At 47.4% G+C, this 22,452-nt stretch overlaps 1 protein-coding gene across 1 annotated transcript in view; it reads left to right on the top strand.

The window, feature by feature from the left end:
• Positions 1 to 22,452, top strand: part of WNT5B (Wnt family member 5B) — a 90,360-nt gene that overhangs the window by 20,087 nt on the left and 47,821 nt on the right. The window lies entirely within an intron of this gene.

Consider the following 22,452-nt stretch of genomic DNA (forward strand, 5'->3'; position numbering starts at 1 on the left):
TGTGCTGTCTGGTGTGGTATGGAGAGACTGAAAAGATTTTGCATGCAGAATTTTGACATAAGCTGAATTAAAAGGGGTACATAAAGAAAGATGTAGAAAAATGACTCTCAACCAGTGTACCAAGGTGTTTTTGAAGGGTGCTGTGGAGTACTCAACAATATTAGCACATAGAGATGTACAAACATTTATATATAATTCACAAGATAAACCCAGAGATTTCAAATAGGAATCCAGGGTGTCCAAACTAGGGGTGTGCGAAGCGGGCCCCATTGGATTTGGATTCGGCCCGAATCAGGGACAGTGATTCAATTCGTTGATTCGGATCACTGTCCCTGATTCGATTCGGCCAAATCCAAATCTGAAGATTCAGTGCTGATTTGGAGAATCAGTGGTTTGGACATAGACACAACTTTAAAAAAATTTTTCTACATACCTTGAGGTATCAGCACAGCTTGTGAATGCTGTGATGTTGGGGTGCTTGGAGCATCCCACAGTAGTGTGGGGGGCAGCAAACCCAGAAGTGCTTGGCAGCAAACCCAGAAGTGGATCAGAAGTACTTCCGGGTCAGCTGGGGAGCGTGCTGCCCCCCTCCGGCTCAGTGATCGACTGCAGGGGGACCCCAGGTGCCTCCAGGTGCCCCCAGACCCAGGAGGCACCAGTCGCCAAGCCGGGGGAGTGCAGGGGGGCCCCCAGAGCACCTCCCGGCGTACCTGGTAGTGGACTGGAAGTGCTTCTGGTCCACTTGCAGGTCTGCTGTCGAGCATGCTGGGGAGCCCACCATGCTCCTGTGAGATGCTCCATGCACTCCAACATCGCAGCATTCACAAGCCGCCTGCTACCTAGAGGTATGTAGAAAAAACATTTAAAGCTGTGTCTATATCCGAATCGCTGAATCTTTCCGAATCTCTCTGAATCAATTTGGAGGGTTCTGATTTGATTTGGAGAGATTAAAGGGTCCTCTGATTCAATTTGGATTTAGAGATTCAGCCACCGAATCGAGCCGAATCTCTGCCGAATTGAATTGGGGACCGAAGCTTTGCACAGCCCTAGTCAAAACCATTCTACCCTGTTGTGGCGTGAGCTATTTTCAACAGAAGTATTACTCTACTTATCTTTTCATTGTTAAAAAATGAATGAAAACTAAGACCTGGCATTTTTGAGGGGTGTCTGGAATATAATGAAGGGTGCCTTGAGTCTAAGAAGGTTGAGAACCACTGGTCTAGAAGCTAATGAGTGGTCCAGACAAGAAAACTAAGTATTCTGTTTCATACTGACACATAATACAAGAAAATGTGCAAAGAAATTAAAACGCAACAAACATGACATGGGAAAAGGAAATAATTTTGTACGATACCCAATTAACCTGTGAAATTTAATGCTACTAGATAGGGCTGAGACCAAGAATTTTAAGTTTATTTTAAAATGAAATAAATTGTGAGCAATCCAAGTCCAGTGGTGAGAGCCAGTTAGACAGATGCTTGGCTGGGACAATTTAGTCAGGGATGATCCTGCCTTGAGCAGAGGGCTGAACTAGATGACTTTGCGAGGTCCCTTCCAACCCTACTTCCCTATGATCCTAAGTCATGAAATGAACCTCGTAGGTTTCACTGTGGGCCAAACCGTCTCAACTCTGAGCTTTTACTTTTACTCGTGCTTGAAAACAGTGTGTATTCAGTTCCATTCTGATCTTCATCACTTATGTCCAAGTTATGATTGTTCTTAGAAACTGATTATATTGTAAAAGGTGTATAACTGCCTTAGGATTTCCCAAGTCTGTCACTGTTGCAAACAAAGCAGTTTTAACTGGCTCAAAACAGCAGCAGATTGAGGAATGGGGCAAAGGGGGTGCAGTGCCATAGTTTGGGCTGTGCTGCACAGGCACAGTGAGCTTTGAATGCACTCCCTGATCAGCCTGGGTTCCTGTTGAGGCGCTGTGTGAGCTCTGAGCTCACCAGCTGATCTGGGTGAGGTCTGGATAGATCCCCTACTTTCACATGGTCTGGAGCCCAGGGGGTGAGCACTGCTGCTATTTGCCCTTCCTGTTCCTCCCCTCCACTCCCTTCCCTTCCCCTCCCCTGCCTTTCTTACTGAATTCAGTGACAAAGGAAAGGAGGGGATGAGCAGCTGTGGCAGAACTCACTTCAGTCCCACACAGGCTCCACAACCAAATGAAAGCAGGGGCTCAGATCAGACCCCATGCTGAGAGCTCACATGCAGAACAGCCAATGTGGGAGTGCAACCGTATAGCTGCACCTGCTCTGGATTCAGCCCGGATCAGAACGGTAGTCCCTTGGTTTCGACAGCTCTAGTCCTTGCCAGTTTTACAGAAAAGAGCCTATAATGCACAGCGGACCTTACCCTTCCATCCAGTAGAGGGTGCTGCTGAATCTCCATGCTGGCCACTTCATGACAACTGTTCTGATCTGTCCCTCACTACAGATTCCAACCTTTTGGGGCCAACTTTTTGGTGGTTACTGAGTTGATAGTGCTCATCAGGTTGGCTTTCAAGCCCCAAGCATGCATCAATCAAATCTGCCTTAAGAAACGTGGCACTATAACATTTCAAGGGATGTACCAGGTTTGCAAGCAGAGAACGTACAGCTCTGTATGTGGAAGTGTGCAGTTGCTTGTACAAATACTGTGTGCTTAGCAGGTTGAGCCAAGCAGTGTGGAACAGAGAAATTTTGGATTGCGGGGGCCTGTGCAAACGTTGTATCTATTTTTAACTCACAGGCGTTTGTAGCCTCTGTGTTGTATATGGAACCTCTGCCTGAGCTGAACCCAAAATTTCAAAACGTAGTTCAGTCAAAGCTGGTGAGTTTGATCTGGTTTTGTATCCAAATCACAAGTTACAATGCGGAATTGTAAGTGGGTCCCAGCAGTGCTCAGAAGAGTCTCAGACCTTTCCACAAACCCAGGCTAAAGTCGGCTGAAGTACTAAATCCTCAGAACCAGGTGTGTTTTCTCATTTATTTTTGGGACCATGTTGTAAATGTCATGCATCTCAAATATTTAGCCCATGCAGCAGCTATAGCATGTGATGGCAGCATTGGGATTTGGGGAAAAGAGAAGGAAGGTTGTTTATCTAATTATAGGTAATTGAGTTTTCAGTGTCAATAATCTGATTAATGTTCCACAACCTCGCAGTAGTTGTTATACCCAGGAATCATGAAACTTCTCTGTGTGTCAAAGGGGGAAAACTCCTGTCTGGAAGGGGGGTGTGATAATGATAAGACCTAGTGCTTAGGCTTTCCATCATCAGATCTCAAAACACGTGACCCAGGAGGTCAGTATCATCACCCCCAAGTTATGCATGGGGAAACTGAAACTTGGGGAGGTGAAGTAATTTGCCCAAAGTCATGCACCAGATCAGAGGTCGGGGTGGGAAATAGAACCCATGCCCCTGAATCCCTGTTCAGTGCTTTATCCAGTAAAGTACACTTCCTCTGTTAGGTTCACATCACGTACCTCTGAAGTGGAACATAGGAGCTATTCAGCAGAGACACAGTTTGGGACGGAAGGTGGGGGGAAAGGTCCCCAACAGAAATTTCAGGAAGAATGTGGCAAGTCAGGAAGAATATGACAAATTATTGCTCACACTGGTATTTAGCCAAGCTAACACTCCTATGCTGTAAGAAGTGCATGTTGTCTTTAATGACCACAAGTGTGGTCAGGCTCTCGTTTATCTCATCTGAAAGGCAGCATGTCCAGCGGGTCACCATCCATTAATGTTATGATTGAACTTGGTTCAGTACTGACTCAGAGGAAAGAGTGCCACTGACTAAGTCACCCACATCACTTCCTGCAGCACCCTGGGTTTTCCTTGGAGTACTGACCAGACCCAACACTGCCTAGCTGGTGAGATCAGATGAGATCATGACATGAAGTGGTCTGGCTGCAGTTAAGTATAGAGGCATATTGAAAAAAGCAATGCTCCTTGTAAATGCTGGGAGGTTTTCTGAATGATTGGGTCTTGGGTTACAGATCTCAAAAACAAGAAATCTTCTTTAACTGACCTGGTAATAATAATAGGGTTTTAAAAGTATTTGTTTGGCCAGTGCTGACTACATGCTTACACAGTTAGCCCTGGCCTGGGAAAGATCTAAACCACAATGGCTAAGTATAGAGGTCTCTAAAATATCTTCATATATACAGTGCGTGAATACACAAACACAGCCAGTCTCTCTTCTGCCTACAGAAACAATATTTTTCCATAAAATTTGTATTGACAGAGGTTTTCCCCTGGAGTTAGGCTTCTCTAATATAATAATATAAAAAGCTTCCAAAATTGTATCCTTCTGCTGAACCCCATTTCAGCCCTCCGTTTGAACCCAATATAAGCAATGTCATTTCTTTCTGAGGAAAAAATAAAGCACTCTTCATTCTGCGGTGGAATAGCTCCTGACTGGGGCTTGTTGAAAACACCACACAGGCGGTGAAATAGGAAGATGATAGAACCAGGACTCCCTGCCCTGCCTTCTGAGCCCTGCAGAATCCATGTATTTGGGTGAGCCCTCATTCTGGGAGTCCTTCCCTGAGCCTTGAAGCATGGAAGAGGGCATATACAAGGCAACCAGAGGCACAATTCACATTCCTCACCTCTGGGAATCCATGTGTAGAGAAAGCGCTTCTGTGTGCAGCATGGAGAATGCCTACTGAGGTAGACTCCCGGTTTGAGTGCAGCAGTTTGGAGCCTGGAGGCCTGGCTTTACAGGCAAGTCGGTCCTGCCCTTTTCTGACAGTAGGGAATGCTGTAGTGAAACCCGATGGGCCTGTCCCAGGCACACTACCTACAGAACTAGACATAATGCAGCCATCATGCCATGGCATTTTGTTCCTGAACACTCTCCTGATGAGCACAGTTTATGGGGCACACCCAGCTGGCTAAGCTGGCTATGTTCCAGGTTGGGAGGGTTGTGCATGTAGACCAACTTCAGGCACATTTGCCACAAGTAGTGTGGGCAGTCTCTGTATGGCATGTGGCAAATTGGGGAGAGGTCAGGCAGTACAGTGACAGATAGAGAAGAAAGCAGAGGAGTGGATTGGGCAGAGGAAGGGGACTGGAATGGCACTCAGGAAAGGCACAGAGCTTAATTTGGGGCACACCTTCCAGAAAAGGTTGACCTCCTCTGCTGTGGGATGTCTCACTGAGGTGTCCTACCAGTATTTGGGGAAGTGTAAACATGCCCTACATCTGGAGCCTGACACCCTGACTTCCCTGTGTGCCTCCTTCTGAGTCTTAGACAGATAACCCCTTCTAGGCCCTTCTAGGCTGGGTCACTGTATATTCCTTCTCCTTGAGTGTCCTACCTCCAAGTTCCTGCTGTTACTGAGCCTTGGGCCTGCTGTGTGCTTATTTGTACGTTGATGCAAAGTATTCTTGTGTATATGGTGTGTGGATTCTGTGCTGGGATGAGCACTGACTGTAGCTGCCTGTTCTGAATGTACCTGTAGTCAGTGTGCGATGCAGTGCTAGTGGGAGTGATGTCCCAACTCAACAGGTGGGTTATGTGCTGGGTGGAGAGGTATCTTCAATGCATGCCCCAATTTTATGCTCCAGAGAGTAACACCTGTTTTATGAGAGATGCACAGATTACAGGGTAGGAGTGACACTTTGAGTGTCTACAGACTGCGCAGTTTCAATCAGGATTCTCCACTATGGTTCTGGATTACTTATTTACTGGCACAGAACCAGTCCTGGAAACCCCCAGTGAACTTGTTGCCCTTATTAGAATCGGTCACAGCCTCTTTGTATCCTGGTGTCAACTCAGAGCTGAATATGAGAAAGCCCTCATAAGAGCTTTACCCCAGTCTATTTGTATATACTGATGTTGATATATTTGAAAAAAAAAAACAACATTTCTCACTTTGTGCGAAACCCATTCTCCAGGAAAACAGAGCATGGAGCAATCAGGAACTTCTCCTAGTGCAGAGAATGGGTTTGAGAGCTTTCCCATGTTGTAGTAGATTGTTGTGCTGGAGGTCATTTAATACTCTGTGCTTCTATGGTGTCTTCATTCTAGGGGCTCTAAGTTCTTTAAGAAAGTTCATTAACTTAGCATCTCAGGCTGTCGTAGGCAAGCAGTATTGTTCTCAACGTAAACTTGAGGACACTGAGGCACACAGCACTATAGTGGCTTGCCTAAGATCCTAAGACAGAAATAGAATCTTAATGGGCTTATTGTTTCCCAGAGGTGCTGAACACCTGAAGCTGTCACTGATCCCAGTGAGATGTATGTGCTCATCTCTTCAAAATATCAGGCCATAAGTCTCCTGTCCCCTGTTCTAACCACTAAGCTATCTTGTTGCATACGGTATGCAGGGCACGTAGGTTTGATTTCCTGGGATGCAATGTTATTGCTGTTCTTTACCCTGCCTTTTTATTTACATGAAATTCAATACCTCTATTCAGCTACCCTCTCTGCGAGTGATAAGACTGTGAAATTGTAGTTGTATTGTGAAAAAATAGTGCCACAGAAAGAAAGAGGCCAGTGTATGGTTTTAAATAAATCCCACAACACTGCAGCTTCCATTCAGCATGCAGTCCCTATGTAGAACTGAGAAAGGGTTTCCTCTACCATTATTTTCTTGTGGCATTCAGTTAGTGCGGAAGGACTGGCCAGAAACTTGCAAAGTGCAAAGGCCCACAGTGTTAGTACTGGGATGGGCTAATTTTGTGAATTAAGGACCAAAAACAGGCATGATAGGAATTCCTTCCCCTCTGTACTCAGAGGCAAATCCCCTCTGTTCCCACCCCTGCCTGCTCCCCTCCCATTCCCTTTTTCCCCACCTGCCATTGCTGCTGTCCAGAAGTGAGGGGACCTTCTGTCCTCCTTTAGCTGGGTTCAGCCTGGGACAGTGGTAGCAGCAAGGAGGTGCATTTCTCCTCCCTGCCTGGTCCACTGGGTATTCCCTACCAGCCTGGGTGCAGGCATGGTGGGGGGGAAACCCTCCTGCCACTGCCACTCTCCTGAGCTAAGCCTGGCCCCCACACAACAAGGCTGGAGTGGCTCTGGAGCTCCCCTCACCCCCAGGACAGTGGGAGGACTGGGGAAGGGAGGAGATGTGCCTCTAAGCAGGGAGAGGAAGGGGAAGGATTCTTACCTGCTTTGGGGATTTAAAAATGTCTCCGCCTGCTGCTCCGGTGATTCAGTCTTCCTGCCCTGGTGGGAGGAGGCTGGGAGTGGGGGTGCAACCACCCCTGCAGCATGGGTCACTGCTTCCACATCCCCTCTCTGCAAAATCCTGGATCTGCTTCTGCCCATCTCTCCCATGAGAAAGCCAAAACTACAGGAAGTGTCTGAGAGTTTGATCCTGCAAACACCTGAGTGCTTCTTTCAAGGTGCCAAACACTTTCAATTCTCACTGACATCAGTGGGAGCTGAGGGATCAGCCCCTGTGTAGGGAGAACAGAATCACAGTTCCAGTTGGTCTCTAATAGAATATTTCAGCTGAGTGATTGAGCTGTTTGTATGTGGAAGAAATTAAGCAGGAAGGTTTTGGGGGTTTAAAATAGGGCCGTATTTGGGGGGGGTCTAAGTGGCCTGGGGCCGTATGCCCTGCAAGCCACAACAATGGGGGCCACACACACTGGGGACTGAACTGACAGGCCCCTGGGCAGCCCCCTTCCACTTCCCTCCACCCCCACTGCACTGCACGTGCAGGTGTCAACCCCCCAACACACACACATGAGGGAAGCCTCCACCTTTGCTCCCTGGCCATGGACTCCCCCATTGCACCATGCTGCAGGCTGAACTGACCACTCCTTGGCTAGGGGCAGACGTTACACATAAACCGGTTTAAATGATCAGAAACTGGTTTAAACCTGTAACAGAACAGATGTTCAGTGCACATAAACAAGTTTGAAAATGGCAGCAACCAGTTTGAGATAAACCTGGTTGAATGTAGTATCAGACTTAGCTGATGTGGCTCAAACCAGTTTATGCAATGTCTGTCCCAGATCCCTTGCTGGTTGAAGATAAACCAGACTCCCCCAGCATCCCAGCATGCTGTCTGGCTGGGCGGGGTTCTCTGCTCCACAGCAGGGCTGGCCTCTCCTCTCTTCTTCCTGGCTGCAGCTCCAGCAGAAACTGTAGGCACAAGAGGGTCTGCCTGGCTTCCCCCTGTCCTACCCCACCTTGTTGCTCAAGCAGGAATCCCCCCTCCCTCCCATTTCCTACAACAGGGACCCCAGCCCCACAGACCCTAGGCATGTGGTATGCTAGCTAATGCCAAGAGGCATCTGTGTGTGTCTCTCTCCAATTTCACTAGGACAGGCAGACAGGACAGTGACAATTTAGGGCTTTTTGGAGCTAATCAACAGGTCAGCTGGTAAACTGTTTAAGAAGAGTTTGAACTAATGGAGATAGGCTATTGTTTGGCTGATGGGGTGAAAAACACTGTTATATCAGCAACCTGCTGGCTGGCTTGTTTGCCTGTCAGTTTGCTGCAGACAGTATAAAGAAGCAGGGAGGGAGATTGAAAAGCTCTGTATCATCAACAGATGCATGCACTGCACACTAGGGCTGTGCGAAACACCATCATTTCGTTTTGATGTCCATTTTGCCACTTTGAAGGGACAGTGTTTCGATTCATTTTTCGTTTCATTTCAAAACACTGTCCTGTTTCATTTCTTCAAAACTGTTTCGCTGTTTTGACTCATTTCAACATTTCACCCATAGGCTATAATGGGGAATCATGAAAATGCCTAAAACATTGTCATTTCTTGCCTGCTTTGGATGAAGATTGCAGGGATGGTAGCCCCTTCTGAGGGCATGAAGTCTGCCAAGTTTCAAGGAAATAGGTACAGAGGTTTCTCAGAAACTGCACCTCAAAGTTTTGAAAGCAAAATTTGCCGGCAGCAGCAGCCTCCTGTCATCCGGCAGGCAGATCCAGAGGCTTGCACCCCTAGGAGGGCTGCAGGACTGTGCCGGACTCTTCCCAGGGGTGCAGGCCCCTGGATCTGTGCTGGATGACAGGAAGCTGCCGCTGCACTTGGGACTGGTGCTGGGTGCAGCCCATGCCCAACACCAGGCTCCATGGAGCTCAGCCTGGTGGTGGGAGGTGGATTGCAGCCCTGGCTCTGCCTGCCTCCCACTGCTGAGCTGCACTCTGAGCAGCTCCGCAGCCCCATGGAGCTCAGCCCAGTGGCAGGAGCTGGGCAGAGCCGGGGATGTGCTCCACCTCCCACCACCGAGCTGAGCTCCATGGGGATGTGGAGTCACTCAGAGCTCAGCCCGGTGGCAGGAGGTGGAGTGCAGCCCTGGCTGTACCTGCCTCCCACCACTGGGCTGAGCTCCATGCAGAGCCATTCAAAGTGCAGCCCAGTAGCAGGAGGCAGGCAGAACCAGGGCTGCGCTCTGCCTCCTGCCACTGGGCTGACCTGCATGGGGCTGTGGAGCTGCTCAGAGCTCAGCCCGGTGCTGGGAGCCGGAGCACATCCCCGTCTCTGCCCGCCTTCCGCTACTGGGCTGAGCTCCATGGGGCTGGCAGAGCTGATCGGAGCTCAGCCCGGTGGCAGGAGCCAGGCAGAGCCAGCACTCCACTCCAATCAGCTCTGCCAGCCCCACAGAGCTCAGCCCGGCGGCGGGAGGCAGAGAGAGCCAGGGTTCTCTCCACTGTGCTGAGCTACGTGGGGCTGCGGAGCTGCTCAGAGCACAGCCTTGGCTTCTCCCCTGCCTCTCACCAGTGGTTTGCTTTGGAACTTGAAATGTTTTGAAACTTTCAAAACATTTCAAGCGCCCTCGTTTCGTTTCAAAGCTGTTTCAATGCTTTTTGTTTCATTTCAGTTTCGCTCTTTCGTGTTCGAAATGCGTTGAAACAGCTTCAAAATGAAACACTTGGCGAAATTTCGCACAGCCCTACTGTACACCCTCCCTACCCCACCCCTTGCCTTAAAGTGTTAGCAGGGGTCTGGCAACACTCCTACCCCTTGAGCAGCCTGCAGGGAAAAGCTGGGGATGGGGCAGGCAGACCTCCCTAATCAAAGTGTCCTGCCAAGGCCTGACCACATCCCCCCTCCTCAGCTCAGCACTGTGTAAGGGAAGGGAGGGCTGTTCTAGCGCCCCCCCAGCTTCTAGCCTGAACCACTGCCGGCATGTGCCTGAATTTCCTCAGTCCAGAGAGAATGTCTGTCTGGTTATAAACCAGTTCTGCCTAGCCAGGTTAGACTAACCTGCAAAAATTGAATCAATTCAGGCTTTTTGAATGTCTGGCTCTTGGGGTACAGGCAGATAGTGAAAGCCAGAGGGAGAGAAGGCAAGCCCAGAGCCCTGGCTACTGCTGCAGCAGAAGCTGTAAGGGGAGTAGTGCTCTGGCAGGAGCTGGGGAGGGTGCAGTTTCACCCCTCTTGGGCTGCCTGCCCTGGTTTAAAGGAAGGCAGCAGGATTGGTGGTGCAGTGGGAGAAGGTTGGTAATTTTCTCCATGGGTAAGGGACCTTTCCTCTGAAGCCTCAAAGTCTTCTCCACACATCCAATGATCCATCTTCATAACACCACTGTGACCAAGTGCCCCCCAATCATTGGAGTGCTGCATTCAAATCCTGTTGGCCATAAGCTTTTGGAAGTTCACAATAGCTGTAGGACACATTTATTTCAATTTCATACATGTAAGTCTATAATGTAGTGCAGGATGTGGTGTCTTCACAAGAGAGGCCTAGGACAGGAGTTTCAGGGGATGCTGCAGTCCAAACTTGAGATTTCTTGACAGAAGTTCGAGGTTCTGTTTGTTCATATGAGGAAAGTGGGCCCCAGACCCTCTGGCTGTACTTGCTAATAGAGACTGATGGTCTCCAACACCCTCCATAGAGAGCAGGCTGCATAGCATCTTCATAGGGGGAACATTCATATAGGGCTGGAGGGTGATAAGCCTTGCAAAATATTCACCCATTAGGGACCAGTAAAGTGTGGTTTGCCTGTTTATACCTGGTGTCATCCTTTATTAAGAGAAGCAGGTGGAACTAAAGCTGTCTGGTCTTATAATCCCATGTTTCCAAAAATAATTTATGAAAACATTCAGGCTCAATTTTTCAAAAGTGACTAGTGATTCTAGATACCTCATTTTTTCAGTACCCAACTGGAGATATTCTAAAAACCTGATTTTCAGGAATGCTGAATTACCCATCTTCTTAAATCCAGGCCCCTTGAAGGTAACTCAGGAACATCGTATCAGTCACTTTAGAAATATTTGGCCATTGTCCCTGTTCCTCATTAGATTTCAAATACCTTTTTTATAGAAACATCCCCATTTTAGAGATGGGGAGACTGAAGTACAGAGAAATTAAGGGTGAAGGACAGCATTTTAGACTTAACTGTATCCTCAGCACGCCCCTCTTGGCTAACTCCAGGCAGCACTCTGATCAGCATGGTCACTTCAGGCAGCCTCCTGGCAGTACTGGCTGTTTTTGATTCCAGTCTGAGGTGCTCAGTTCTCCCTAAATACTGGATACCAAGGTGTGAATTGCAGGGTTTCTTCTGGGGGCCAGGCAACTAAAGGTTAAGCATTTCAGTACTAACTTTTAGGCACCTAAGTCCATTATTGGATCTAACCCTAAGCAACTTGTGCAAAATCTCAGATAGTAAGTTTGCAGGAAACTGCCCATCTCTCCTGAGTCTTGGTTTCATGCTCTGTTCAGTGTTTCATGCTGTCTTCTGGTCCCTTTCTTTTGGTTCAGCAAGACCCACGAGGCTAGAATTGGCTGGGTCCTGAAAAAGTTTTGACCAAGAAACATTTATTGTCCTGCATCCTTTCGGTGGCAAAGACTTTTTCCTTTAGAGCTGGAGTTTTGGATCTGGTCCTACGCGGGTACAGAGATGAGACTGTTGTGGCTGAGATGCGTGGTGGTTTCTGCAGATCCAGCTGCAGAGGGCAAGGCTTCTGGCTGAGTCTGTCTGAAAGCGGCACAGAGCAAAAAACAAAGAGAGGGAGGGAGAGTCATAAGTACCTTCCATTCTCTTCTGATAATCCCTTAAAAAATAATTGCAGGCCCAAACCTCTGGCCTCCAGCAAATTTTTCACTCGATTAAAGGCTTTTGTGAGGCTGTGGAAAGGGACACGCAGACTTGCACATTGTAACGGTGCCCGAAACTTCCAGCTGGGATTTTTTCCATCAAAAGGGGATTTTAGTAAAACCATTATAAGGGGCTTAGTCACAGAAAAGCAGTTGAGCTGTGAGACAGGGTAGATTAGCATTAACATGCTTGTTTTTGGCACTAGGGACAAGGATAGAACTTATCCCCAGCCACTCATATGCAACACCCCTCGGTCTGTCTGTCTGAGTTCCTGGCAGGTGTGTGACAGACATGTCATCTCAGCACACCGGGCACAGTCCTGTGAGTAAATACTGAGATGGAGGAGGGGACTGTATGGCTCAGATGCAAGTTCTACTGCAATGCAGTCCAGGTCAGTAGACTGAAATCCACTGCCATCTCTCCGATCAATGTTTGGTATGGCCAATGTAAAATGAAGGGGTAATAGATGAGTGCATCTTAAAAACACACCATGAATATTGGCACATTACTGGCAATGTCAGGGGCCACCTGACTATGCCTCTTGTCTCTACAGGTGGTCCCTTCAGATCAAAGCTAAAACAGAGTTAGCAGCTGACACTGCTTCCATCAGTGCTGTGTTTCCTGAAAATAGAAATCTTCACTCCCCAAAACTGTCAGGCCAGCACCCAGGACACGATTTCACTTCATGAAAGAAGCATAATGTTGCCTGAAATAAAAGCTGTGGTAAATCCCATTGCTGGTAGCAAAAAACCTAGGAATGCCTCTGTAGTAGCAGAGCTTGGTGCCACCAAAGTCAGGAGTACTGATTCTTGCAGAACCTGTTCTTACAAGTCCTTCCAGATCTAGTTTTAAGAAGTCTAAACAGACAGCAGCTCAGGCCACCAGAAGATGTAGTCTAAAGGCTAGGGCTTTGGACTGGGAGTGAAAGGGAGGTAAGATCCAGTCCTGGTCCTGCTACTGACCTAATTCTGAGTTCTAGTAGACTAGTAGGTAGCACTTCCTGTAAAAAGGGCAGTGTCAGTACAACTGTGTCAGAAACGTTAGAGATGGAGAGGACCTATTTTTCCCACTTCATGTGCAAAAAGGACACCCCCTCCACTTCTCCAGGCATCCTAATAATTACAAGATGATTGTTAAAAAATAACCATGCAGCAGAGCACAACAAACCCCACACTCAGCAAAATGAAATTAATGTAAATAGTCATTAAAGTGAAAAAAATATACCCCACTCTGTTATCATTCCCACACCTTCAGACCTCTGAAAAAAGCCCAGCAAATGAATTACCCTTTTTGTCCTGACCTAAGGCTAGATACAGACATTACACTTCTACTGGTATACGTGATCACAAACCAGTCTATACCCATAACATAATAGAAGTTTGGCATACAGAACCAGTTTATACTGTATTATAACAGAAGTTCGGCACACAAAAGTGGTCTATACCTGTAACAGAAGAGAAGTTCTGCACACAAAGATTGGTTTAAAAACAGTTGAACCTGGTCTAAGATTTGCACACCCCTTTTCCCCTCATGACAAGGATGAATGTGTGTTCTGTTCACTACCAATCTACACTACATTGCTTACAGAAAACTGTGTAACTTATATCAGTTCTGCCTCGGGCTTTTTGACTGCCTGTACCTAGTCTAAGTGTCAAGAGATTTGGACCCCATAGTACTATGGTAGGGAAAATGTTGGATCCAGAATCCATGGGTGTACATAGACAGTACCCAGGTAGTAACTGTCTCATGTCTCTTCCAAAGGGTCTCCAGCTTGGGCTTTTCCATAATTACAGCGGTGTGGGCTCATGCCACCAAAAGAGAATCAGTCTCATAGGGTGCTTATACACATGCATCGAGGCTTCTCCAACATACTGTAATTACAGCATGTTAAAACACACCATGCACCATGCATGTTAAAACACATCCCTGCACTGAAAAATGGCAGCAGGGGTGCTTTAACTAAAGATAATTTGACGAGCTTTAGTTAAAGTGCCCCACCGCCATTTTCAGTGCAGGGATGCTAATACACGTTATGCTCCAGGCAGTTTAATTAGAGCAGCTCTTGTAGCCGCTCTAATTAAAGCGCCCCTCCACCCCCACCCCTGCCACCCAGGGCACGTGTATAAACGCCCATAATCAGGAGGATTTGAAGCCATTTAGGGCCTTCTAGGTCAAAATCAGTATCATGTGCAAATCTACGGGCAACTAATAGAGGTTCTGGAACCAGCATTCCCTCTAAGCTGTGTGGCATGTACGGCCGTGCAAGCGTGCCTGGCAGTGGGGCATAAGCGCACCTGTTCGGCCACACACACCACACAGCTTAGAGACAACACTGCCTGGAACATGGGAGTCAGATGAGTTCTTGGTAATATACATAGCTTAATAACCAGGCAGCTGCCTTTTGCACCTGCTTTAGTTGCATTTAAGGTGTAGTTCCATATTGGGCCTTGTGTTCACTAGGAAAAAAAGAAGTGTGTTCTTGAGTTAACTAAAGCAAGATAAAATCCTAGTGAAGACACAGTAGTCTGTAGTTTTCTTGCAAGTAATCAGCTCAATTTAAAGATAGCAGGGTAAGTAGTCTAGTCTTTAACTCACATGAAAACCTCCAACTGCCTCATCTATGTTAAGACTTTACTTGTGTTAGTTAGCTTAAGTTAAAAACATAGATTTTTGCCCCTAGGGAACACACAAGCAACAGCCCGTGTGTTCATTTCATCTGACTTACGTGTGACAATGCACTGACAGCAATAATGAGGTCCACCATCAAATGAAAGGACAGTGACCTCCATGGTCAGGCACAGATGGAAAAATGCTGCCCTGGTTATTTGCTACAACAGAGTTGACAGTTATAGGTACTGAATGCTGACAGTCAAAAAGACAGTTATTGTCTCTGCTCAGATGGTTTTCCCCACTCCACCATCATTGCCTCAGTCTTTTCTGGATTAAGCTTTAGCCAGCTAGACTTCAGATGTGCTACAGCCTTAAGGAGGTGACCACATTGTCTGGGTCAAATGAGATAGAGACAGAGTTGGATATCAGTTGGCAGGAAAAAATACCATTGCCCATGCTGCTTTACTCACCTGTCTAAAAGCTCCACATATGCACTGAATAAAAGGGACAATGGGATGGTGCTTTGTATTTCCATCCCTTTGGAAGGTGGAGCACTTGTTCACAGTTAGATGTGCAATTTCTGAGATCACAAAGCGCTGCTGAAGGACAGTGCTTTCCACTCCTTGTTGCATCCATAAGCTACTCAACACCTGCTCCTATCAACAGTATCAGCAACGACACCTGATCTTCATCCAGTGCCAAGAGATCATTCACCAGTGTTGTCAGTAGATTATCTGGGCAAAAATCTAGTTTGTTCCCTGACTGACAAAGGTCAAGTTGATCAGAAGCTTCAAAATGCTCTGAGAGTCATCTTGCCACAGCCTTCTCAACAATCTAGAAAACTGAATGGTATGTAACCAGTTTATCAACATCAAGTAGTGGTTTCTTGAGCAAAGGCCAAAATAATGTTTTTTTTCAAAGCAAAGAAAGAGGGTTTTACTAGTGAAAATAATCCTGGACACAGGAATCCTGAATACTTGAGTATTCCCCACTAATCTTCAACAGAAATGGCTAGACACAAAGTGCAGGTAGGCCTCAGAGCAAACTACACTGAAAATCAAGCAGACAAGACTTAGTATTCAGTCCAAACTACTGTTTTGCCCCATGGACACAAATAATTTATTCTGAATCTGTTCAGTTTTGTTTTGTCTGGAGGAATTCAGACTAGCCACTAAACTGAGACAGCCTGGGTTAACCAGTCTATCAACATCCCAAAACGAATCTGTTGTCTGAGGTTTTGTGGGTGATATGATGAAGGTACCAAAGCATATACCCTGTCTCCTGTACAGCTATAGCATACAGCTTGCAAAATGTTTATACTACAACTAATCAGCTTTGTCATAAAACTGACACTGATGCTGTGAGCATCTTCTTATCTCTTCGCTCATATCAGGTCATCAGCAAGTGTGGGTGGCCTGTAAGGATGAAGCTGGGGAAAAGAATGTCTGAGCCTACTCAATTAGTGGTGGACCAAAGTGCATTTTACAATCCTCTTAAATTCTTGCTGGAGGTGTCTGTCAAAAGAACAGCATTCTTCCCCTGGAAGTATCTTGGCTCTGTTAACCCCCTGAAGTGGACCATCAAGACAGGTCCTTTGACTTAACAGAGGAGAGGGGCCTCACCCTCAAATTGCAAAAAATCACTTTGTGAAGTAAATGTAATAGTTACTGATTCCCTTAGACAAACACACTAAATCAAAAGTGTGCCTAGCTGCATGAACTGAAGTGCTTGCTTCCTGTAGTAATGGATCCGTAATGATAGCCAGGAAGTCCTGGCTATTGAATATGGATATTGAATTCACTTAGCAATTCACCAGTGAAACTAATACCACAGTCATGAGAAACGTAATAGGTTCATGCAGGACTTTTGCCAGTAAAGCTGGGAAATCAGTACATTCAAACAAATCCTATCTTAACTGCATACCAGGGTTTGCACGCAAGTAGGACACAATCAAGCCAAGTGTGGTGGCAAGTGATGCTTTAGATTCAAATTGTGCCGTTGCCAATATCTGGTTTGGCTCATGATCACTTGAAGACCTGACTGGTGACAACTACGCCAAACCTCAGCCAGCAGTGCTATTCAAATACATGCCAGTTCAGTGTGCAGTTATGGAAGGTCTTATCCTGTATGAGACTGAACACTTTAAAGCGCTCCATGTATTTTGTTTTCATTTATCAAAATTAGCGGGACCCTTGTCCGCAGACACCATCCTTCGAAAAAAACAAGTGTGAGTGAAGCGAAAAGTATTGAAAATAAGCACTGTATCTTGAATTCAAGCTTCCCCAGTCTTCATAAAAGACCTTCCTGGCTCATTACGGCAGGGAGCAGAGAACTGGCTCCTGCTCAGCCACACTCTTATCCTTCATTCTAGGCCTTGGTGTTCCCAGTGTAAAGTATCTTATGGCATCCAAGGGACAGCCAAGAACCTAATAAAAACCTTTGTTGAGTAGAGGTGGTCTGTCTCAGTCATGCTACCCATGAGGGAGTCCTGGCTGGCTGAGAGCAAGCTGTGCTGCAATAAAGGAGGGATGCCTGGATCCTGGCTACTTAATCCAGTAGTCAATCCTTTGGATCATGGTGTACACATAAGAGGTTGAATCAGATGCCCCATGATTCCAGTTGTGGCTGATAAGCCCAATTTGAGAGTGACACAGCTTGTTACAAATCTCATAGATCCATATGTTGTTTGAGTTGGAGTACAAGTTTACAGCACGCTGCTTTCTTCTTTCTCACTTTGCTCGTATCCTCTGGATTAAAGCCACTTCATGTTGAGCTGCACCCAGTGCCAGATGTTCCCTCCAGATCAGAGGGGATTCTGCGTGCTCCTCTCAGCTTTCTACACTGGTGTTGGACGACTTCATATAATTTTTGCTCACATTGCAGTACTGCTCTAAAAGGCAACCCGGCTTAATAACCAAGAATGCTTAACCTGTGTCTTGGCAAAGCACAACTGTTATATCTGATGTTTAAGTTTTCCCTTCTAAATCAATCTCCATGATCTTTTTCTGTTGCTCTTCTCTGAACCCCATCCAGATTATCAATACATTGCTGGTATTTCTGTGTGCAAAACTATGTAGATGATAGTCTAGGTTAGGTCTCTCCAAAGAGGGATTATTTCTACTTCAGCCATGTAAGGCGATGCTGCTTTCAGGGGCTGAAACCCCAGCTGTGGGTAGGCAGCAATTCACAGTCTGCTTATCTGGAAGGCTGGGGGAAAGCTGCAACTGATGATTAGTAAATGAGAGTGGAGCCAAGAGGGTTAATAGCTCTGGAGGTGAAAGGAGAGGGAAGGCTGTGGCATTGGGGGAGAAGCACAGAGCCCAAGTTATCTTCTCAGGGGTTGAAGAAAGACCACAAGTTTTGGTTTCTCTGTGTCTGTTGGTTTGCATAGTGTTTGTTGCATTTCTGTGGGGACAAGTTTGCGCCATGAAAAGTAAACTGGCTGGAAACAGAACCGGTGGGCCTTGAGAAGGAAGCTGGGCAAGTGCCCTGTCTGCAACAACCCCACCCTAAAGCCTAGCCCAGTATGAGGTTAAATTGTGGAAGCGTCACTTGGACAGATGGGCTGGTCTGTCCTGTCCCATTCCTTTGTGTGCCAGTACTTTTGTCAAACTACAGGTGACACCTCATACTTTGCATGTGAAGTAAGGAGGATCCTGAGATCCCTGCGGCTCAGGCCCTTCTGCTGTGCTCGGGTTTGGGGCTCACAGGCTGCTAGGCGCAGGCGAGTGCTCAGCGCTACGGAGCTGGTAGTTTGCCCAGCGCCCGTGGGTCTGCGTGGCACAGCGGCGGGGAGGGGACAGGCTCTGGGCTGCGCTGCGCGGGCTGAGGCCTGGCTCTCCAGGGCGGGCGGTGCTGCTCCGTAGCTCCTTGCACAGCTGAGCAGCGGTTACATCTGTGAGAGCTAAAATGACCCTCCCTTCCCCCCGCAGCACTGCGGAGTAGGAGCAGGTCCTGAGCAACCTCAGCTAAGGGGCAGGGGGCTACCGGACGGGGCCCTTCCCTTCCCAAGCGCGGGGGGTGCTGCTGCTTCCCTGCCCGTGCGCCGGCCGCTCCTGCCACCCCGGGTTGGGGGAGCCGCGGGAGCCCCCGGCCTCTCGGGCTGCTTTCACGCCGGGCCGGGCGGGCGGCGCCGAGCTGCAGCCGAGACCTGGCGGCGCTGGGCCCCGCTGCCCCAAGCGGCGGACAAGGCTGCCGCCTGGCGGCGCGGGCCGCTCCCTGCACTACCCGGCCTGGCCCGGCCCGGCGCCGCCCCCCGCCCCGCAGCTCCGAGAGCCGCCCCGGCCCGTGCCCGTGCCCGTGGCCGGGGGCAGAGGGACCCGCAGGCTCCCAGCGGCAGTCCCATGCCCCGGGCAGGCGGCGGGAGCCAAGTGGCGCCTCCCCCACTCCCGCCATGTGGCCTGGGCCGGGAGGAGGGGCTGGCGGGAAGAGCCAGCTGGAGGCTGCTGCCGGCAGGAGCAGCTGCAGCAGCTGCCGAGGCTGGGACCGGCTCGGCTCTGGCTGCTTCCTGCAGCTGCCCCCTGAGCCCACCCCAGCCGGGGGGCTCCCAGGCACGGGGCTGCCGCCGCCTTGTCGGGGCTTAGACCCCATCGCAGCCGCGCCTCCCTTCCCTTGGGTCCTCAGCTGTCAATAATGAGGACTGAAGTGAACGGGATTTGTTCGTCTCCTGCTGACTTCAGTGCTCAAGTTGAGAAGTCACAAAGCCGGCACCCAGGAGACCTGCCTTGTGCTTCCCTGCTGCAGCCAAGTGTCCTTCTCCGCGGGTCCCTGACGAGGATTTGGGTATTTCCAGCTGGATAGCAAGTGGAAGGGTTTTCACGGCACCTTTCTTCCTATGCCAACTGAGTCATTTCATGGGGACTCTGCACTGACCCACTTCAGCTCAGGAGTGACCCGCAGGCGACCTCTTCGGTCCCTCTGTCGCCTTCACAGAATGATGGGGTGATTGGAGACAGGTTACTCTCATCTCACACCCCATGAAGGCCTGCCCACCTTTTTTTTGGAAACCTTCTGCTTTGGGGCGAAGGTGCATTTCTCCAGCTGAGACCGTTCCCAGCAGGGAGACTCATGTCTGGGACCATGAGAGCATTGTTACCCCTGAGCTTCCCAGAGGGACAGCCACGAGCCAGGTCTGCCCATTTTCTAAGGGTACTATTGGACCTTCTAATAATTCCGGGCTGTAGGAAGGCTCTGCTTTCAGCAAAATTGCAAGAGCTTGAGCTATCTTTAAATAGCACACCGGGCCGCTTAACTCTTTTGTGGGGAGAAGTTACAAACAGCATTTTTGCCTCAGAACTGTCTGATTCCTGACTTTAGGATGTAAAGGACCACACACACACACATGCCTATAGCTTCTTAGTCGGACATCCTCCCCCATGCAAACATTGTCCAAGTTATTACAGAACCATGATGGGGAGAAGCGGTCTATAATGCTGTCTGTTCATTGGGATCCTGTTGCTACAGGCTCTGTTCTAGCGAGCAAGGTGCAATTTACCATCCCTGCCTGTGGTATCAAATGTTACCGTAAATGCCATTGGCATTGGGAACCTGTTTGGAAATTCCTATTGTGTACTGGAGTTCATACATCCTTTTTTCTGGTCAAGAAGTTTGTAAACTTTTTTTTTAAGCAGAAAAGAAAGACCCCACACCTCCTTCCAAGTAAAGGAAGATGGATATAGTGTCAGGCTCAATTAGATCCAATTGTGATGGCTTTGCAAGAGGAGAACAACGTAGCTTTTGTGATGAACCCCCCTGCAAAAAAGCTTGGAAGTTTTACAATAATAATAACAATCCCGTGGCATCTAGGTGTGAGCCTCCCTCCCTGAGGTGCAGTGCAACTCTGCCCTCTTCACAGGGAGAAGTTTTTGACTTTGAAGTGAGGCCTCAAGAGATAAGGTGATACAATTATAGCTTCAAACAAAGCATTATGTACACTTTGCTCTGAGTCAAAAATATAGTGAAATGTGCAAGTTAAGCAGCTTACAGCTGAAGGCAGCCATAACCCCTTTGCCAGGGCCACACTGATATCATGGACCTGCAGCATAACCACCTGAAGTCTAACTTGAGAGGTGTTTGCTCCAGGAGAATAGTTTGGATGAAACAGACTGGCCTGCTTAGCACTGGAAGTGCTTAAAATGCAAATGTACAGGAACTCCAGACCATCCCCCACCCCCTCCCTCCTCTGCATGAAGGAAAGCAGCTTAAATACAGCCAGGCCTGGAGAGGAATGTTAAAAAGAGGGGAAGAATCACCCTCCTCCTTTCCATAGGGACCCTCACACGGGGAGATTCAGTATGCATGACTGAACAAGCAAGCAAGGACAGCTCCTCTTTTAACTTTCCTGAACAATGGCTTCAGCTTCTTCCACCATTTCACATTCTCTCTACCCCCAACCCCTCCTTTAAAAAAGGAAGGAGGGAGGAGGCGGGGGAGAGAAAGCCCTGCTGCAGGACTTAGAGGGAGAAAAGCTTTGTTTCATGCCCTATAAACACAGCTTAAACCCAATCTTGAACAACAATAAAAGATCCACATCACAGTAGCCTAAAAAGGGCCCTATCAGGTTAAAAGTCATTCATTAGAGAGAGATTTGGATGGTACAAAGGACACCTTAGATTATTCAAACAGAATTTTTTTTTAAATCCGTTTCTTTTCTACTTTGCATTTATCTGTTTTGGCAGTGAAAATTGACTAGGCCATTTCATTTTCCCTGGTCATTCATTTCCAGGTTGTTATACTCTAGCAAGAAAGTGCAGTTTTGGGTTATAAACATGGCAGGGAAACTCTGGCTTTTTGGCAGATGGTAAAGGGGACCAATTGCCCTGTATTAAAGAAAAGTCACAAGACAACCACCTTTTGTCTCAAGTTTTTTAAAACTTCCCCTGCACCCAAATGTCAAGTTGGATCTATTACATGGTGTGTCAGTTGCTTCATTAACAAAGTGCCAGTTGCAGTCAGTCAATCTAACCCCAAACTGAATAGACACCTACAATTTGTAGTTTGACTCTTTCTCTATAGACCTGGAGACTGGTCCTTCCAAAGGAAGCAATTTTTGCAAACTTCTAATTATGTTGCTCAACATCCTGCACAGGAGGGACCAGACTCTCCATTTCCTTTTACTCATTAGACTTAATCAGTCATTGAGACAAGAAAACAGCCCAAACCCTCTCTAAGCCATGCACCATGTTTCTCAGAAACCAGTGGACAATGTCTTTAAAATGCAAAGACAACACAGATACAGCTTTTTTTCAAAAACATACTTCATATTTCCTCTTTTATTATATAAATATCAGTTTAACCTTTTACTGTAAGAATATAAAATGTTTTAAGAGGATCTTTGTTATTTTTTATACAAATTCACAAACAGTACAATTAATCCATAGGGGTCTCTGGGTTTGCTTTAACTCCATGGTCTGGCCTGTTACTGTGGAGGATTTGAGGATCTGAACAACAACCAGGTGGGGGGAGGGGGAAAAAAGCCAAGGAATTTTTCTTCAAAAATTAATCTTGTATTCTTCCTCTTTAAAATTATAATAATAATAATTATAATAATAATAATAATAATTAAAAAAATCTAAAGAACCAGCTCCATTTTATTGGCAGAACAGAGATAAGACTGAAGTTCATCTGTCTCCTCCCCTTCACATTACAACCTCAGGGCCTGCAGGCCTGCTCTGCTCCTCTCTCCATTTAAAAACAGGAAGCCTCACACAGTGACCTTTTTTGTAGGTGATTTGAAAGGGAGGGGGAAAATATTTGCATATATAGGTCTATATATATTTAAGAACTGAACTCGCATTTCACACATTTCTTTTAACAGTAGCCCAATCCTTGGAT

Source organism: Alligator mississippiensis, chromosome 4 (genome assembly GCF_030867095.1).
Source record: "Alligator mississippiensis isolate rAllMis1 chromosome 4, rAllMis1, whole genome shotgun sequence".
NCBI lineage: Eukaryota > Metazoa > Chordata > Crocodylia > Alligatoridae > Alligator > Alligator mississippiensis.